This window comes from Elephas maximus, chromosome 4 (genome assembly GCF_024166365.1).
Source record: "Elephas maximus indicus isolate mEleMax1 chromosome 4, mEleMax1 primary haplotype, whole genome shotgun sequence".
Taxonomy (NCBI): domain Eukaryota; kingdom Metazoa; phylum Chordata; class Mammalia; order Proboscidea; family Elephantidae; genus Elephas; species Elephas maximus.
The window spans coordinates 128,691,284-128,708,461 of record NC_064822.1 but is presented as its reverse complement, the minus strand read 5'-3'; the positions used below and the strand labels follow the sequence as shown (position 1 = coordinate 128,708,461).

Here is a 17,178-nt window from a genome sequence, read left to right as displayed (position 1 = left end):
ATGATGGCCATGTTTGAGCAGAGATGTAAATAATGCACAAAGTGAGTCATGAGGAGATTTGAGAACAGGAGGCCCTTATACCAAAATACTCCCAGGTGTTAAAATCAGTGGCAGAGGGCTAGCGCGAGTGTGGTGGAGAGAAGTCTGAAAACTAAAAGAGAAGGATAAATAGGTGTTCAAAACACAGAGGATCTTGTAGACCACAGTTAGGGGTTTGGATTTTATTTTAAGCATAGTAGAAAATAACTGGATGGTTTTAAGATTAACAGTGACATGATATAATTTACATTTTTAAAAAGTTCTCACTGGCTGAGATATAAATAATGGATCAAATGTGTTGATTAATCAAGCTAGCAAATGGAGTTCAAATATTCTAATACCCTGAAACCACAATCTAAAATAAGCTCTTGGTTTGTGACTATAACACTTAACACATAGTCTTTATCTCTGAGTAACTTGACCTTTATCTTATCCGGCATCACAATAAATTGGAACCGGGAAAACTTCTTAGGAAGCTGTAGTCCAGGTAGAAAAACATGTTGGTTTGGACGAGGGTTGGAGCAGTGCAGGCAGTGAGATTAGGTCAAGTTTGGGATGTATTTTGGAGCCAGACCTTTTAGGACTTCCTGATGCATGGGTGTGGAAATGAGAGACAGAAGGAATCCACTATGAATGCCCAGGAAACCACCTTGTGGTTGATTGTATTTTTATAAAAATGGCCACAATGATAGTTCCTATTCTATGTCCCCTCCTTTTGAAACCAGGTAGGCCTTTGTGACAGCCTCAACTATTAGAATAGAGTGAAACTGGCACACACGGCTTCTGAGGGTAGGTCATAAAAGACAATACCACATCTTCCTCTTTCTTTCTTGGGATGCTTACCTTTGTAAGCAGCCACCATGCTGTGAGAAAGCCCAGGCCATGTAGAGAGGCCCTGGTCCTTGGCTTCAGCTTCCCTCCCAGCCAATACCCAGAATCTACTTTGTAGCCATGAGATTGAGCTGTCTTGGAAGTGTCTTCCTATATGACTGCCTCAGTCCTTCTCATTGCTGAAAACCGGTTGCTGTCGAGTCAACTCCAACTCATGGTGACCCCATGTGTGTCAGATTAGAACTATGCTCCAGAGGATTTTCAATGGCTGATTTTTGGAAGTAGGTCACCAGAACTTTCTTCCAAGGTGTTCCTGGGTGGATTTGCACCTCCAACCTTTCAGTTAGCAGCTGAGAGTATTAATTATTTACACCACCCAGGGACTCCTCGTTAGTAGACTTGCTCAAGTCCTTGATTTTTACTACACTGTTGTCTTGAACTAGTTGGCAGCTTTGTTCTCTCTTTAACAGTTGAGTCCCAATACCAGACTATAGTCGTCTTGAACTCAGCTTCCATTTTGTATAATTTATAGAGCCCGTCTTCCCATTTTTTATCAAGGAGTTCAGTATAAACTCCTTGATAACCAAGGTGAATCTATCATTGGGCACTACCACTTCTGTCCTTATTCTTATGCTGCCCTCTAGGGGCCACTAGCCACATTGCCACATTCAGAGCCTGTATGAGCCAGGCACAAAGTGGTCTTCAGCAACAACTAGTATTTCCTATCTGGCAGGAACTGTTCTAAATGTGTCACATATATCTACTCCTTTTAATCCTATGATGTCAGCACTGCTATTAAAAAAACAAAAAAGCAAACCCATTGCTGGTGAGTTGATTCCGATTGACAGCGACCCCATAAAACAGAGTAGAACGACCCCATAGGATTTCCAAGGCGGTAAATCTTTATGGAAGAAGACTAATACATCTTTCTTCTGCTGAGTGGCTGGTAGATTCGAACTGCTGACCTTTCAGTTAGCAGCAGAGCACCTAACCACTGCACCACCAAAGCTCCTCAAACTATTAGCCCCCTTTTAAAGATGAGAGAACAGAGGTACAAGAATGAAGTAACTTGTCCAAGGCTGTAAAATGGCCAAGCTGGAATTTAAATCAAGGCAGTCTTGCTCTAGAATCCATGTGCCACTCTCCTTTAGTAAGGCAGAGTAGAACTGTTAGTATCTGTGTGAGACTTGTTTGCTTTCATAACTTGTAAAAATAAATTTACTTTTTAACTTTTTTTTTTTTCCTTAATGTCTTGTCTGGATTGTGGTCCTAGCCTCCTAAATTGCTCCCCAGTGCTGGTCTTTTCACACCCAATGTATTCTCCACACAGTAACCAGAGTGATCTTTCAAACATATATAAATGGATGGATGAGCTGAAGATTATCGTCTCTCTCCATGTCTTCTCTATACAGGAAAAATATAAGAACCAGTCTTATCAAATGAATTGATTAGTCAGCTTAGCAAATGGGGTTCAAAAATCCTGAAACCACAATCTAAAATTGTTGCTTTTGATGTGTGATTATAACACTTAATAAGTAGTCTTTATTTCTGAGTAACTTCAGCTTTATCTTATTCACCATCACACTTACCCTGCAAGGAAGAAAGCACCTCTCAAATTTGTAAGAAATTCTACTTTGCACCACTGTGCTCCGGCTCACATAAAGTCACCTAATAAACATGGTGCAAGGTTGGGACTGTTACTCACAGTAGAACTCTTTAACTCCTGAAACTTAAACAGCTTCAAAACTGGGATGAGGCATGTGCAGTAGAACTCGTTATGTAAATCTTACACAGGAGCTTAATATGTAAAACAGATAACAGTTTGAGATCATTGTTGAGGCCACTGCGCCAATTCATCACATTGAGGGTTTCCCTGGTTTTCATTGGTCGTCTGTTTTACCAAACATGATGTCTTTTTCTAGTGATTGCTCTTTTCTAGATTGGTTGAATAGGGGCAATAAATGTGGGGAGTGTGTAATTTGGACCTCTACAAAGGCTTTAGAAGCACACCTGAGAAACCTCTAGGGCTTATCCTGGGTTTTCTACTTCATATGGAGCATAAAGAAGAAACTTTACTGATCTCAGACGCAAACTGCCTTGCCTGGTAGGTAGGAGTGGGGAGAGGGGGTGGAAATGAGATGAAGCTTATTGAGTGTATGCTCTGGGGGAGGGAGGAGTTTTCCTGGCATCAGAGCTGTGTGCCCACTGACTTGTTGGCTGATATGCAAAAAAAGAGTCAAAAGAGTCAAAAAAGGCAGCAAGAATGTCAACAAGTTTTCTCAGATCAAAATATTATTTCCCAAGCTCCCATTTCTCCAGTCCTTCTTGCTAAGAGCATAGATTTATTGTTCGTAACTCCATTGTGAACCTAGATCACTAAAAAACAAAAATCACTAGGGTAGATTAATTTAGATGAAGATTCCCTTATGTTTAAGTAGACTCTTTCTGTGCTTGTTTCTGTTGTTTTAAGAAGCCCCCAGAATGATTTCAATGCAAGCAGGTCTGATGCAAGAAACACTGATATGTAGGTTTGTCAAAGAAACTGAAATTTATTAAATAACATTAACATTATTTCCTGTATTATTCTTTTACTATTGATCGGTTGGATTTCTCAGAAGTTTTTTTTTTTTTGGTGAACATAGACTTGAATCCTGTGGGAAAAACAAATTACTATGAGCACATCAACCCCAAGGATTGAACTATTGCCAGAACCGTCTGCTCTGACGGATATAAGTGACTTATTTTTCCTTAGTTCTGTAATACACCTCAAATGCACTCACCTGCCGTGCCATTCTCTACCCTGAGCTTTAAAAACCTGTAGTTATAAATCTCATGTCTCTTAGACTGAAGCCATGGCTGTTTCCTGACTCTGCCTTCCAGCAATGGAAGAAAAAAGTACTATCTTTTTGACAGTACAATTACTCCCTCCTCTGACAGCCCTGCTTCATGGTGACACTTGTAGGGAAATAACTTGGGAGGAGAAAAATAAGCATGTTCTGGGAATGAAGGCATAACGTGAATCTATTGAATCAGAAAATTTGAGATTCTGAGGGACCTGAAGACAAGGCCACCATCTTATGAATGTAGCGCCATGAGAAATTTTCCAAAGAAGTCTCATGAAGCAACTGTTTTCAGTTTTCTACTGCGTTTGTGAATCTGCTGCTCATCAGTGGAAAATATGATGCTCTGAGTGAAACAGGCCGCTCAGCCATATCTTGAACAGTGCCTGAGCCAATTTTTTTTTCCTTCTTCTTTCTTCTTTCTCTCCTTTCCCTCTCCCAGCCCATCCCTGCCTCCAAGTAAGATCCTGATGTTAGCTCCCCAAATGGTTAAGTGTTAAACACTGTTTCCTCTAAGACCGTGGAAAACAAGAGATACTGATCTAAGCCTGTCAAATAAGAATAAGGATGGTGTCAGCCACCCTCCCCAGCCCCCAGCCAATGGGATAATGGCAGGAAAAGATCAACATGTTTGAGATATGACCACCGAAACCAAACAGAAGAAAGACAGTGCACATTCCACAAGTCCCTAAAACTTATGGCCCCTTTTCCCTTAAAAACCCGAGCTGATTGGTAGTCTGGTGAGACAGACGACTTTAGGAGGAGATCATTCCCCTCTGTCTCCATATACCGGTGTATCTAATAAAGCTCTGGCTACCCACCTCACCTAGGTCTCGAGAATTGGCTATTTGCGGCTGTCGGCTCTAACTCATGAAATTGCAGTAACCTGAGGGCCAGCCATGAGGATGGGCTGGGGTGAGGTGATAGATTATCTCTAAATAGAAATCTGCTCCTCACATATACATCCTGTTCCTCCCAGCTACCATACTTCATTTCATTTTTCTAGACCATAAGGTTGTAAGACTCCTAGTCTGATTTAGAGGCAGTACTTCAAGGGGTCACTGAGAGTGATGAAGTTAATGTAACAAACAGTAGGACCCAACTGGTAGTCTTGTAGAAGGGAGTCCCTGGGTGACACAAACGGTTATGCACTAGACCACAACTGAAAGATTGGAGGTTCACGCCTATCCAAAGGTGCCTTGGAAGAAAGGTCACAGCCTTAAAGACCTTATGGAGCAATTCTACTCTGCATACATGGCATCGATATGAGTTGGAATCAACTCAATGGCAACTAATGACAACAGCAACATAGAAAGAAATCCAGACTTAGCTATCAAGCTGATAGATCCTTTCTTCAATGTCGGCCGACTAGGAGACTATAAGATACCATATTCTAAACTTTGAAAATCAACTATGCCTTCTATTAATTTTTGTTCCTGCTGGACCAGTTTGATATTGTTTCCTATTCCATGCACACTTCCCATTCTTGTAAACCACATGAAGGCTTACCTCGAGACTGGAAGATTGGTCCAGAAAACTCCAACCCACTCAGAGTTTAATCTCAGATTTCCAAGCTTTTGTAAATCTTCCATTGGTCCTGACTCACCTAATTGGCAGGTGAAGTAGAGGAATTTTATCAGCATTCAGGCTCACCATAGGGGTATGAGTTGTAATTCCAGAAGAAAGGTACAAAAAATGAAGACTCCAGGCCTAGAAAAAGTACACTTCTATTTAGATATTAGAGTCTTTAGACATACATTAATTTTGACACATATTTGTTGTCCATGTTCCAGATGCCAGGCATTGGAAATGAGTAAGATTAATTTTAAAAACATAGGACAGTGACTTTATAACATGGATTGAAAAAGACAGTTTCTGTCCTCTCACGTGTGACTTCTCTCTGAAGGGATACATTTGTGGGAAGTTAGAATGAATGGCCATAAAGTGGAGGCTCACTATCTCTTTGGGAACTACTTGAACCACTGACTCCTATTCTCTCTGGGTTCTGCCTAGATGTTGAATCTGGCTCAGAGTACCTACCTTAATTTACTAATTATTAAAATGAGAGTAATAATACCTACCTTGAAGGGTTGTTGTGGAGATAAGAGATTGTCAAGTGCAATAAAATGAAATATGGCCGGAATATCAAATCCCCCTTGTCTTAGGTTGGGTTCTCTAGAAGCAGAGCCCTGAGACAGGGATACAGGTCAAGTGACTTTTTGAAGGAACGTTCTTCAGGAAAAGCCTATAAGACAGAGAAGGAGGCAAAACAGGGAAGGGCAAAGACCTGATTTAGGAGGTAGTCTCAGATAAAGTCTAGTCTTGGCCCCAAGCAGATGGTACAGCAGAGTTATGACTTGAGGCAGAGAGATCGGTCTTTTGTAGTCTATAAGAGGGAGGGGAGGGGCAGGTGGTGGTTGTGTTGGCGGTAGGATAACCTCCCAGGCATGTCTGGGTGGGAGGTGTCTGTCAGCCAAGAGCAATTGTCCTGTACTTTTAGCTTCTGCTTCTCAGATAAAAAATCCCAACCCTTAGGGCAGGATCCCTGAGGACTCCATTCTGTCCTTAGTACTTCCTACTTCAGTGTCCATATAGAAGGTACCTTTGAGCTCCCTTTTGGGTATACAGTATGTTTAAAACAAAATCAGTGGCTTCTAAGTGCTAACACAGTGCTCAGCATATAACAGGTGCTCTATAAGTGCTAGCTGTTCTTTTTTAATTTTCTGCTCTTAAAACTGTCCCTTATTTTACAGAATAGCTGGAAAGGAATCCTCCTTCCAAGTCATGTCAGAGGTGAACAAAAGAAAAGAGAATTTTATCAAAGAATCTGGCACATAATACATGGTTAGTAAGCGTTGGCTACATTCTTCCCTTCCCTTTTGTTATCTTTGTCTCATGATCATTCATGTATTTTGAATTTTCATGTCGTGTAGAAGAATTTATTTCTACCAACTAATTATCATAGACATCAGTATCAATAATAATCCACTATATATACATATATATATAAAACTCCCAACAAAAACAAAAAAAGCCCTGGCCCCGACAGCTTCACTGGAGTATCCTACCAAACTTTCAGAGAAGAGCTCACACCAATACTACTCAAAGTATTCCAGAGCATAGAAAAGGAAGAAATACTCCTAAATTCGTCCTACGAAAGCAGCCTAACCCTGATTCCAGAGCCAGGCAAAGATACCACAAAAAAAGAAATTTACAGACCAATATCTCCCATGAATATAGATGCAAAAATTCTCACTAAAATCCTAGCCAATAGAGTTCAGCATCATGTCAAAAAGAGAATATACCAAGACCAAGTGGGATTCATACCAGGTATGCAAGGATAATTCAACATTAGAAAATCAATCAGTGTAATCCATCACATAAATAGAAAAAAAGAAAAGAATCTGATGATCATCCCAAATGATGCAGAAAAGACATTTGATAAAATCCAACATCCATTCCTGATTAAAAATGCTCAACAAAATAAGAATAGAAGGCAAATTCCTCAACATAAGAAAGGACACCTGTACAAAACCAACTGTCAAAATCATTTCAACAGAGAGAGGCTGAAACCATTCCCCTAAAAATGGGAACAACACAAGGATGCCCTTTTTCACCATTCTTATTTAACATTGTGCTGGAAGTCTTAGCTAGAACAATAACACAAGAAAAAGAAATAAAAGACATCTAAACTGAAAAGGAAGAAGTAAAACTCCCTATTTGCAGATGATATGATACTATACATAGAGAATCCTAAAGATTCCACAAAAATACTGTTGCAACTAATAGATTCAGCAGATTGATGGGATATAAGATGAACAAGCAAAAATCTGTTGGATTCCTATACACCAACAAAGAGAACTCTGAAAGGAAATCAGGAAACAATAACATTTATAACAGCCCCTACAAAGATAAAATACTTTGGAATAAATCTAACCAGGGAAGTAAAAGGCCTATACAAAGAAAACTACAAAACATTACTGTCAAGAAGCCAAAAAAGACCTACATAAATGGAAAAACATACCATGCTCATGGATTGTTGTTGTTGTTAGGTGTTGTCCAGTTGATTCCAACTCATAGTCACCCTATGCACAACAGAACAATAGAATGAAAAGCTGCTGGGTCCTGCGCCATCCTTACAATCATTGTTATCCTTGAGCCTGTTGTTGCAGCCACTGCGTCAATCCATCCTGTTGAGGGTCTTCATCTTTTTCGCTGACCCTCTGCTTTACCAAGCATGATATTTTTCTCCAGGGACTAATCTCTCCTAATATGTCCAAAGTATGTGAGACGAAGTCTCACTATCCTTGCTTCTAAGGAGCATTCTGGTTGTACTTCTTCCTAGATAGATTTGTTCATTCTTTTGGCAGTCCATGGTATATTCAATGTTCTTTACGAACACCACAATTCAAAGGCCTCAATTCTTCTTTGGTCTTCCTTATTCACTGTCCAGCTTTTGCATGCATATGAGGCAACTGAAAACATCATGGCTTGGGTCAGGTGCACCTTATCTTCAAGGTGACATCTTCGATTTATAATATGTCAAAGAGGTCTTTTGCAGCAGATTTGCCCAATGTGATGTGTCATTTGATTTCTTGACTGCTGCTTCCATGGGTGTTGATTGTGGATCCAAGGAAAACAAAACCCTTTACAACCTCAATCTTTTCTCCATTTATCATGATGTTGCTTATTAGTCCAGTTGTGAAGATTTTTCTTTTCTTTATGTTGAGGAGTAGTCCACACTGAAGGCTGTAGTCTTTGATCTTCATCTGTAAGTGCCTGAAGTGCTGTTCACTTTCAGCAAGCAAGGTTGTGGCATCTGCATAACTCAGGTTGTTAATGCTCATGGATAGGAAGACTAAACTTTGTGAAAATGTCAATTCTACCAAAAGAGATCTACAAATATAACTCAATCCCTAACCAAATACCAACAGCATTCTTTAACAAGATGGAAAAACTAGTCATCAACTTTATACCCAAAGGAGAGAGGTCTTGGATAAGCAAAACATTACTGAAGGAAAAGAACAAAGTAGGAGGCTTCACACTACCTAATCTCAGAACCTACTACACAGCCACAATAGTCAAAACAGCCTGGTACTGGTACAACAACAGACACATAGACCAATGGAACAGAATTGAGAATCCAGATGTAAATCCATCCATCCACAGTCAGCTGATCTTTGACAAATAACCAAAGTCCATTAAATGGGGAAAAGGCAATCTATTTAACAAATGGTGCGGGCAAAACTGGCTGTCCATCTGTAAAAATATGAAACAGGACTCATACCTCACACTATACACAAAAACTAACTCAAAATGCATTAAAGACCTAAACATAAAACCTAAAACAATAAAAGTCATGGAAGAAAAATATAGAGACAATGCTAGGAGCACTAATACATGGCATAAATTCAATACAGACCATAACTAACTAACAATGCACTAACACCAGGAGACAAACTAAATAACTGGGATTTCCTAAAAATTAAGCACCTATGCTCATCAAAAGACTTCACCAAAAGAGTAAAAAGGGCATCTAGAGACCGGAAAAAAATGTTTGGCTACAACACATCCAACAAGAGCCTAATCTCTAAAATCTAGAGAATACTTCAACACCTCAATAATAAAAAGACAAATAGTCCAATTAAAAAATGGGCCAAGGACATGAACAGTCACTTCACCAAAGAAGGCGTTCAGGTGGCTAACAGACACATGAGGAAATGCTCTCAATATCAGCCATCAGAGAAACGCAAATCAAAACTACAATGAGATACTATCTCACTCCAACACTATTGGCATGAATCCAGAAATAGAAAATAACAAATGTTGGAGAAGTTCCAGGGTGACTGGGACTTTTTTTTTTTTTTTAATTGTGCTTAGATGAAGGTTTACAGAGCAGATTAGTTTCTCATTAAACAATTAATACACATATTGTTTTGTGACATTGGTTGCCAACCCCACGACATGTCAACACTCTTCCCTTCTCATCCTTGGGTTCTCCATTCCATTTGTCCAGCTTTCCTGTCCCTTCCTGCCTTCTTGTCCTTGCCCTTGGGCTAGTGTGCCCATTCAGTCTCATACACATGGTTGAGAATCCTTCACTATTGCAATTCGAGGCTTGAATTTTTTCTTCAGTTTTTTCAGGAAGCATCAAAAGAAGATGGAAAGAATACTCAGAGTCATTATACCAAAAATAATTAGTAGACATTCAACCATTTCTAGAGGTAGCATATGATCAGGAAGCGATGGTATTGAAGGAAGAAGTCCAAGCTGCTCTGAAGGCATTGGCGAAAAACAAGGCTCCAGGAATTGATGGAATATCAATTGAGATGTTTCAACAAACAGAAACAGTGCTGGAAGTGCTCACTTGTATATGCCAAGAAATATGGAAGACAGCTTCCTGGCCAACTGGCTGGAAGAGATCCATATGCCTATTTCCAAGAAAGGCGATCCAACCGAATGCGGAAATTATAGAACAATATCATTAATATCACACACAAGCAAAATCTTGCTGAACATCATTCAATACCAGATGCAGCAGTATATTGACAGGGAACTGCCAGAAATTCAGGCTGGATTCAGGAGAGGATGTAGAGCCAGGGATATTATTGCTGATGTCAGATGGAACCTGGCTGAAAGCAGAGAATATCAGAAAGATGTTTACCTTGTTTTATTGACTATGCAAAGGCATTCGACTGTGTGGATCATAACAAACTATGGATAACATTGTGAAGAATGGGAATTCCAGAACACTTAATTGTGCTCATGAGGATCCTGTACACAGATCAAGAGGCAGTTGTTCAGACAGAACAAAGGGATGCTGAGTGGTTTAAAGTCAGGAATAGTGTGTGTCAGGGTTGTATCCTTTCACCATACCTATTCAATCTGTATGCTGAGCAAATAATCCAAGAAGCTGGACTATATGAAGAAGAATGGGACATCAGGATTGGAGAAAGACTTATTAACAACCTGTGTTACGCAGATGACAAAACCTTGCTTGCTGAAAGTGAAGAGGACTTGAAGCACTTACTGATAAAGATCAGAGACCACAGCCTTCAGTATGAATACACCTCAACATAAAGACAACAAAAATCCTCACAACTGGACCAATAAACAACATTATGATAAACAGAGAAAAGATTGAAGTTGTCAAGGATTTCATTTTACCTGGATCCACAATCAATACCCATGGAAGCAGCAGTCAAGAAATCAAAAGATGCATTCCATTGGGCAAATCTGCTGCAAATGACCTCTTTAAAGTGTTGAAAAGCAAAGATGTCACCTTGAAGTCTAAGGTGTGCCTGACCCAAGCCATGGTATTTTCAATCACATCATATGCATGTGAAAGCTGGACAATGAATAAGGAAGACCGAATTGTGGTGTTGGCAAAGAATATTGAATATACCATGGACTGCCAAAAGGATGAACAAATCTGTCTTGGAGGAAGTACAACCAGAATGCTTCTTAGAAGCAAGGATAGTGAGACTGCATCTTACATACTTTGGACATGTTGTCAGGGGGGATCAGTTCCTGGAGAAGGACATCATGCTTGGTAAAGTACAGGGTCACTGGAAAAGAGGAAGACCCTCAATGGGCTCAAGCATAATAATGATTGGAAGGATAGCGCAGGACCAGGCAGTGTTTCGTTCTGTTGTGCATAGGGTCGCTATGAGTTGGAACCAACTAGACGGCACTTAACAACAACAACAGCATGGTGGAGATACATGTATTATTGTTTGTTTAATGGATCTGTCTAATCTTTGGCTGGAGGGTGAACCTCAGTAATGACTTCAGTACTGAGTTAAAAGACTGTCCAGGGGCCATGTTTTTGGGGTTTCTCCAGTCTCTGTCAGACCAGTAAGTCCGGTCTTTTTTTGTGAGTTAGAATTTTATTCTACATTTTTCTCCAGCTCTGTCTGGGACCCTCTATTATGATCCCTGTCAGAACAGTTGGTGATGGTAGCTGGGCACCATCTAGCTATGCTGAGCTATCTGGTGGAGGCTATGGTAGTTGTGGTCCATTAGTCCTTTGGACTAATCTTCCCTTGTATCTTGAATGGTTTTCTTCATTTTCCCTTGCTCCAGATGGGGTGGGACAAATAGAATATCTTAGATGGCTGCTCACAAACTTTTAAGACTCACCAAAGAGATTGAAATGCTTATGCACTGCTGGTGGGAATGCAAAATGGTACAACCACCATGGAAAACAATATGGTGCCTCCTTAAAAAGCTAGAAATTGAAAAACCATACAGTCCAGCAATCCCACTCCTTGGAATATATCTTAGAGAAATAAGAGCAGACACACGAATAGACATATGTACATTATTGCAATATTATTCACAATGGCAAAAAGATGGAAACTACTTACGTGCCCATCAACAGATGAATGCATAAACAAATTATGGTACATAATGCACAATGGAATAATATGCAACAATAAAGAACAATGTTGAATTTCTGAAACATCTCACAACACGGATGAACCTGGAAGGCATTATGCTAAGTGAAATAAGTCAATCACAATGGGGCAAATATTGTATGAGATCACTATTATAAAAACTCAAGAAAAGGTTTGCACGCAGAAAAAAACAATCTGATGGTTACAAGGGAGGGGAGGGATGGGCAGGGGAAATCACTAACTAGATAATAGGTAAGTGTTAACTTTGGTGAAAGGAAAGACAACACACAATATAGGGGAAGTCAGCACAACCTGACCAAGGCAAAGCCAAAGAAGCTTCCTATGCAAATCCAAACACCTTGAGGGACTGAGAACTGGGGCTGAGGTCCAGCGACCATGGACCTGAGGGACATATAGGCCGATTGGCATAACATATTTCATAAAGAAAATATTCTACATCCTACTTTGGTTTGTGGAGTCTGGGGTCCTAAGCTTGTGAGCAGCCATCTAAAATACATCTATTAGTCCTATCACGTTCAGAGCAAAGGAGAATGAAGAAAACCAAAGATGCAAGGCCAAAGGACTAATAGACCACATGATCGCAGCCTCCATCAGCCAGAGCCCAGAACAACTAGATGGTGCCCAGCTACCACCACTGGCCACTCTGATAGGGACCATAATAGAGGGTCCCAGACAGAGTGGAAGAAAAATGTAGAACAAAATTCAAATTTACAAAAAAAATACCAGACAGAGACTGGAGGAACTTCTGAAACTATGGCCCCTGCACACCCTGTAAACTCAGAACTGAAGCCACTCCCAAATTCCACCTTTCAGCCAAAGATTAGACAGGCCTATACACAAATAATAACACTCATGAGGAATGGGTTCCTTAGTTCAATCAAGTATATGAGACCAAATAGGCAACACCTGCCCAAAAGCAAAAACGAGAAGGTAGGAGAGGACAGGAAACTTGGACAAATGGACAAGGGGAACGAAGGTGTAAAGGGAAAAGGGAAGATTGCTGACACATAGCGGAGATTGCAACCAATGTCACAAAATAATTTGTGTATAAATTTTTGAAAAAGAAACTAATTTGCACTGTTAGCTTTCACCTGAAACACAATAAAAATAACAATCCACCATAAATATTAAGTTCCAAGTGGATTTGGAGTCATAACCTTTTTGGGGAAATGCATTTGCAGAAAATAGCCAAGTAGTCTGTTTTAGATTTTATCTCTGATTCTTCTGCTGCACATGTATTAGTCTTTATTACCCAATTTATTTCTATATTTTGGGAAGAATGGGAATTACAGAACACTTACTTGTGTTCACACAGAAGCTATGCACAGTTGTTTGAACAGAACAAAGACACACTGCGTGGTTTAAAATCAGGAAAAGTGCGAGTTAGGGTTTTATCTTTTTACCATATTATTCAATCTGTATGCTGAGCAAATTAGCCAAGAAGCTGGACTATATGAAGACGAATGGGGCATCAGGATTGGAGGAAGACTCATTAACAACCTGCAATATGAAGATGACACAACCTTGCTTGCTGAAAGTGAAGAGGACTTGAACCATTTACTGATGAAGATCAGACTACAGCCTTAAGTATGGATTACACTTCCAGTACAAAGAAAACAAAAATCCTCACAACTGCACCAATAATCAACATCATGATAAACAGAAAATATTGAAGTTGCCAAGGATTTCATTTTACTGGAATTCACAATCAACACCCATGGAAGCAGCAGTCAAGAAATCAAAAGACATATTGCATTGGGCAAATCTGCTGCAAAAGACCTCTTTAAAGTGTTAAAAAACAAAGATGTTACTTTGAGGACTAGGGTGTGCCTGACCCAAGCCATGGTAATTTCAATCGCCTCATGTGCACGCAAAAGCTGGACAATGAATACAGGATGCCTGGTGCCAAGAAGAATTGGTGCCTTTGAATTATGGTGTTGGCGAAGAATATTGAATATACCATGGACTTCCAGAAGAACAAACAAGTTTGTCTTGGGGGAAGTACAACTAGAATGCTCTTTAGAAGGGAGGATGGTGAGACTTTGTCTTGTGTACTTTGGACATATTATCGGGAGGGACCAGCCCCTGGAGAAGGATATGTGAAAGAGAGGGTCAATGAAAGAGAGGGAGATCCTTGACGAGATGGACTGACACAGTGGCTGCAACAATGGGCTCAAACAGAGCAGTGATTGTGAGGACCGCTCAGGATCAGGCAGTGTTTTGGTTCTGTTGTACATAGGGCCGCTGTGAGTCAAAACTGACTCGAGGGCACTAATAACATTTTTCTCTACTTTGTTTTTTGGAAAAAGGTCTTAAGGGTAAGAACCTTCTACTGTATCCCTTGACTAGCCCCACGCCTCCTGCGCAGTCCTTAATTCACTGTCAGGGGCAAAGAAAGTGCTGCATTGATACTTGGTCTGGCCTGAGATATGTACCCCGTTGCCATCAAGTCGCTTCCGACTCATAGTGACTCTATGTTCAACAGAGTGAAACACTGTCTGGCCCCGCGCCCTCAGCGGGCAAATTAAGACAACTCTGGATCAACTGAAAATAAAAACCCCTTAAAAGATAAGCTATAAAATAAGCTTCCGCTAAGATTTTGTACCAGAAATTTAGCAATAACTAACGATACTTTAAATGCCCGTAATTTTTGGTTTAGCAGCTGTGCTTCTTGAAATGTATCCAAAAAAATTGGGAAGCAAGCCAGATGTCCATCAAAAATAAACGAACTAACTAGTTACATCTAAGAAACATATAGATCTATATATTCTTGATGAAAAAAGTCCAATATACAAGTGAAAAAAAATAAAATTGCAAGCAAGTGTCTAAACCAAACACCTGCTGCCATTGAGTTGATTCTGACTCCAAGTGACCCTATAGAACAGAGTAGAACTACCCCATAGGGTTTCCAAGGAGTGGCTGGTGGATTTAAACTGCCGACCTTTTGATCAACAGCCGAACTCTTCACCGCTGTGCCACTAGGGCTGCACACGTATGTATGTATATTATGTACGATATATGACACACACACCACACGGATATATGTATGCATGTATATACGTGTGTGGTCGTGGTGGTGGTAGTTGCCTTTGAGTAGGTTCCGCCTCCTGGTGACCTTATACATAAGAGAATGAAATGTTGCCTGATCCTGTGCTATCTATCTATGAACAGCCCTGGTAGCGCAGTGGTTAAGCACTTGGCTGCTAACCAAAGATCGAAAGTTTGAACCCACAGTTGCTCTGTGTGAGCGAGAGAGATGTGGCCATCTGTTTTTTTAAAGGTTACACCCCTGAAAACCCTATAGGGCAGTCCTACTCTGTCCTATACGGTCGCCATGAGTTGGAATTGACTCAACGGCACTCATTAACAAACGTGTGTGTGTGAACACACACACACATATATGTATAGAGTCGGAATCGACTCAACAGCAGTGGGTTTGGTTTCGGTTTGGTTTATGCATAACCAAACCGAAAAACCAAACCCAGTGCCATCGAGTCGATTCCAACTCATAGCGACCCTATAGGACAGAGTAGACTGCCCCATAGAGATTCCAAGGAGCACCTGGCGGATTCAAACTGCCGAACTCTTGGTTAGCAGCCGTAGCACTTAACCACTAGGCCACCAGGGTTTCCATATGCATATATATAATATGTGCGTATATATAAACCCAGTACATTTACCATTGAGTCGACTCTGACTCAGTGACCCTATAGGACAGAGTAGAACTGCCCCATAGGGTTTCCAAGTAGCAGGTGGGCAGCTGGTGGATTTGAACTGCTGACCTTTTGGTTAGTAGCCAAGCTCTTTAGCCACTTTGCCACTAGGACTCCTTTATATATATGTGTGTGTGTGTATATATATATATATACACACACACACATATATGTACATACTTACAATTAGACCCTAAAACAATTTGAAATTTTTGAATTTAGTTGTGAGGTAGAGATTAAATTAATATTTTTTTTTCTTCTAGAAGGATCAACAATCATAACATTACGCATTAGTCTGAATTTTTCTACACTAAATTGAAAATATTTATTTTGCCATATTTCTAGTTACCATAGATAATTGATTCCATTTTTGAATGATACCTATTTGTCTCTTTCTTTAGTAGGATCATGGTAATCTGATCACAGTATCTTTATAGACTGTTTTAATAACTGTACAGCAAGTACACTGCAAGGCCTGACTCAATTTTCTTCTTTATAAAGATTTCTAGACAATCTCCTACTCTTATTTCTATGTTAATTTTAGAACATTTTAAAGAATGTAATTGAAATCAGAAAAAATATTTTTTAATTTTTAAAATAAATTATAAACTAATTTTATAATTTAATTTTAAATATTGATTGACAATTTCATAAAATATACTGTCCCTCAGTATAATCTTCTTATAGGTTTTCTTCATGCCCTTTTTTTAGTAAATAGGTTAATTTTCAATTTGTTTTCTGATTATTGCTAATAAAAGGAAAGATATTTTTATTTACTTGTATCAAGCTGCCGGACTCCCTCGGTTGTGCAAATGGTTAGCGCATGCAGCTGCTAACTGAAAGGATGGCAGTCTGATTCCACTCACAGCCACCTTGGAAGAAAGGCTTGGTGATCTACTTCTGAGAAATAAGCCGTTGAAAACCTGTGGAGTGCAGTTCTACTGTGACACACATGGAGTTACCATGAGTCAGAATTAACTCGACAGCACCTGGGTTTATTCACCAAAAAAACCCAAACCTGTTCTGGGATGGGCTGCCGTCAAGTCGATTCCAATTCATAGCGACCCTACAGGACAGAATAGAACTGCCATAGGATTTCCAAGGACAGGCTGGTGGATTCAGACTGCCGACCTTTTGGTTGGCAACCAAACACTTAACCACTGTGCCACCAGGGCTCCAGGGTTTATCAGGCAACCTAAGAAACTCTTACTGGTTTTGATCTTTTTTGTGGGGGGGAGGGTATTGTGGTAAGTATATATATATATATATACACACACACACACACACGCATAGGCCATTTCAACATTTTTTACATGTACAATTTGGTTACATTTA

The 17,178-nt window shown here is 40.0% G+C and overlaps 1 long non-coding RNA gene across 2 annotated transcripts in view; it reads right to left on the bottom strand.

The window, feature by feature from the left end:
* Nucleotides 1-17,178, bottom strand: part of LOC126075758 (uncharacterized) — a 133,242-nt gene that overhangs the window by 54,827 nt on the left and 61,237 nt on the right. Inside the window, exon 4 of one of the 2 annotated variants that reach the window (XR_007517256.1) lies at nt 5,220-5,420. The exons of the other annotated variant lie outside the window; for it this stretch is intronic. This is a non-coding gene — a long non-coding RNA (uncharacterized LOC126075758). The remainder of the gene's footprint in view (nt 1-5,219; nt 5,421-17,178) is intronic. 2 annotated transcript variants of the gene reach the window in all.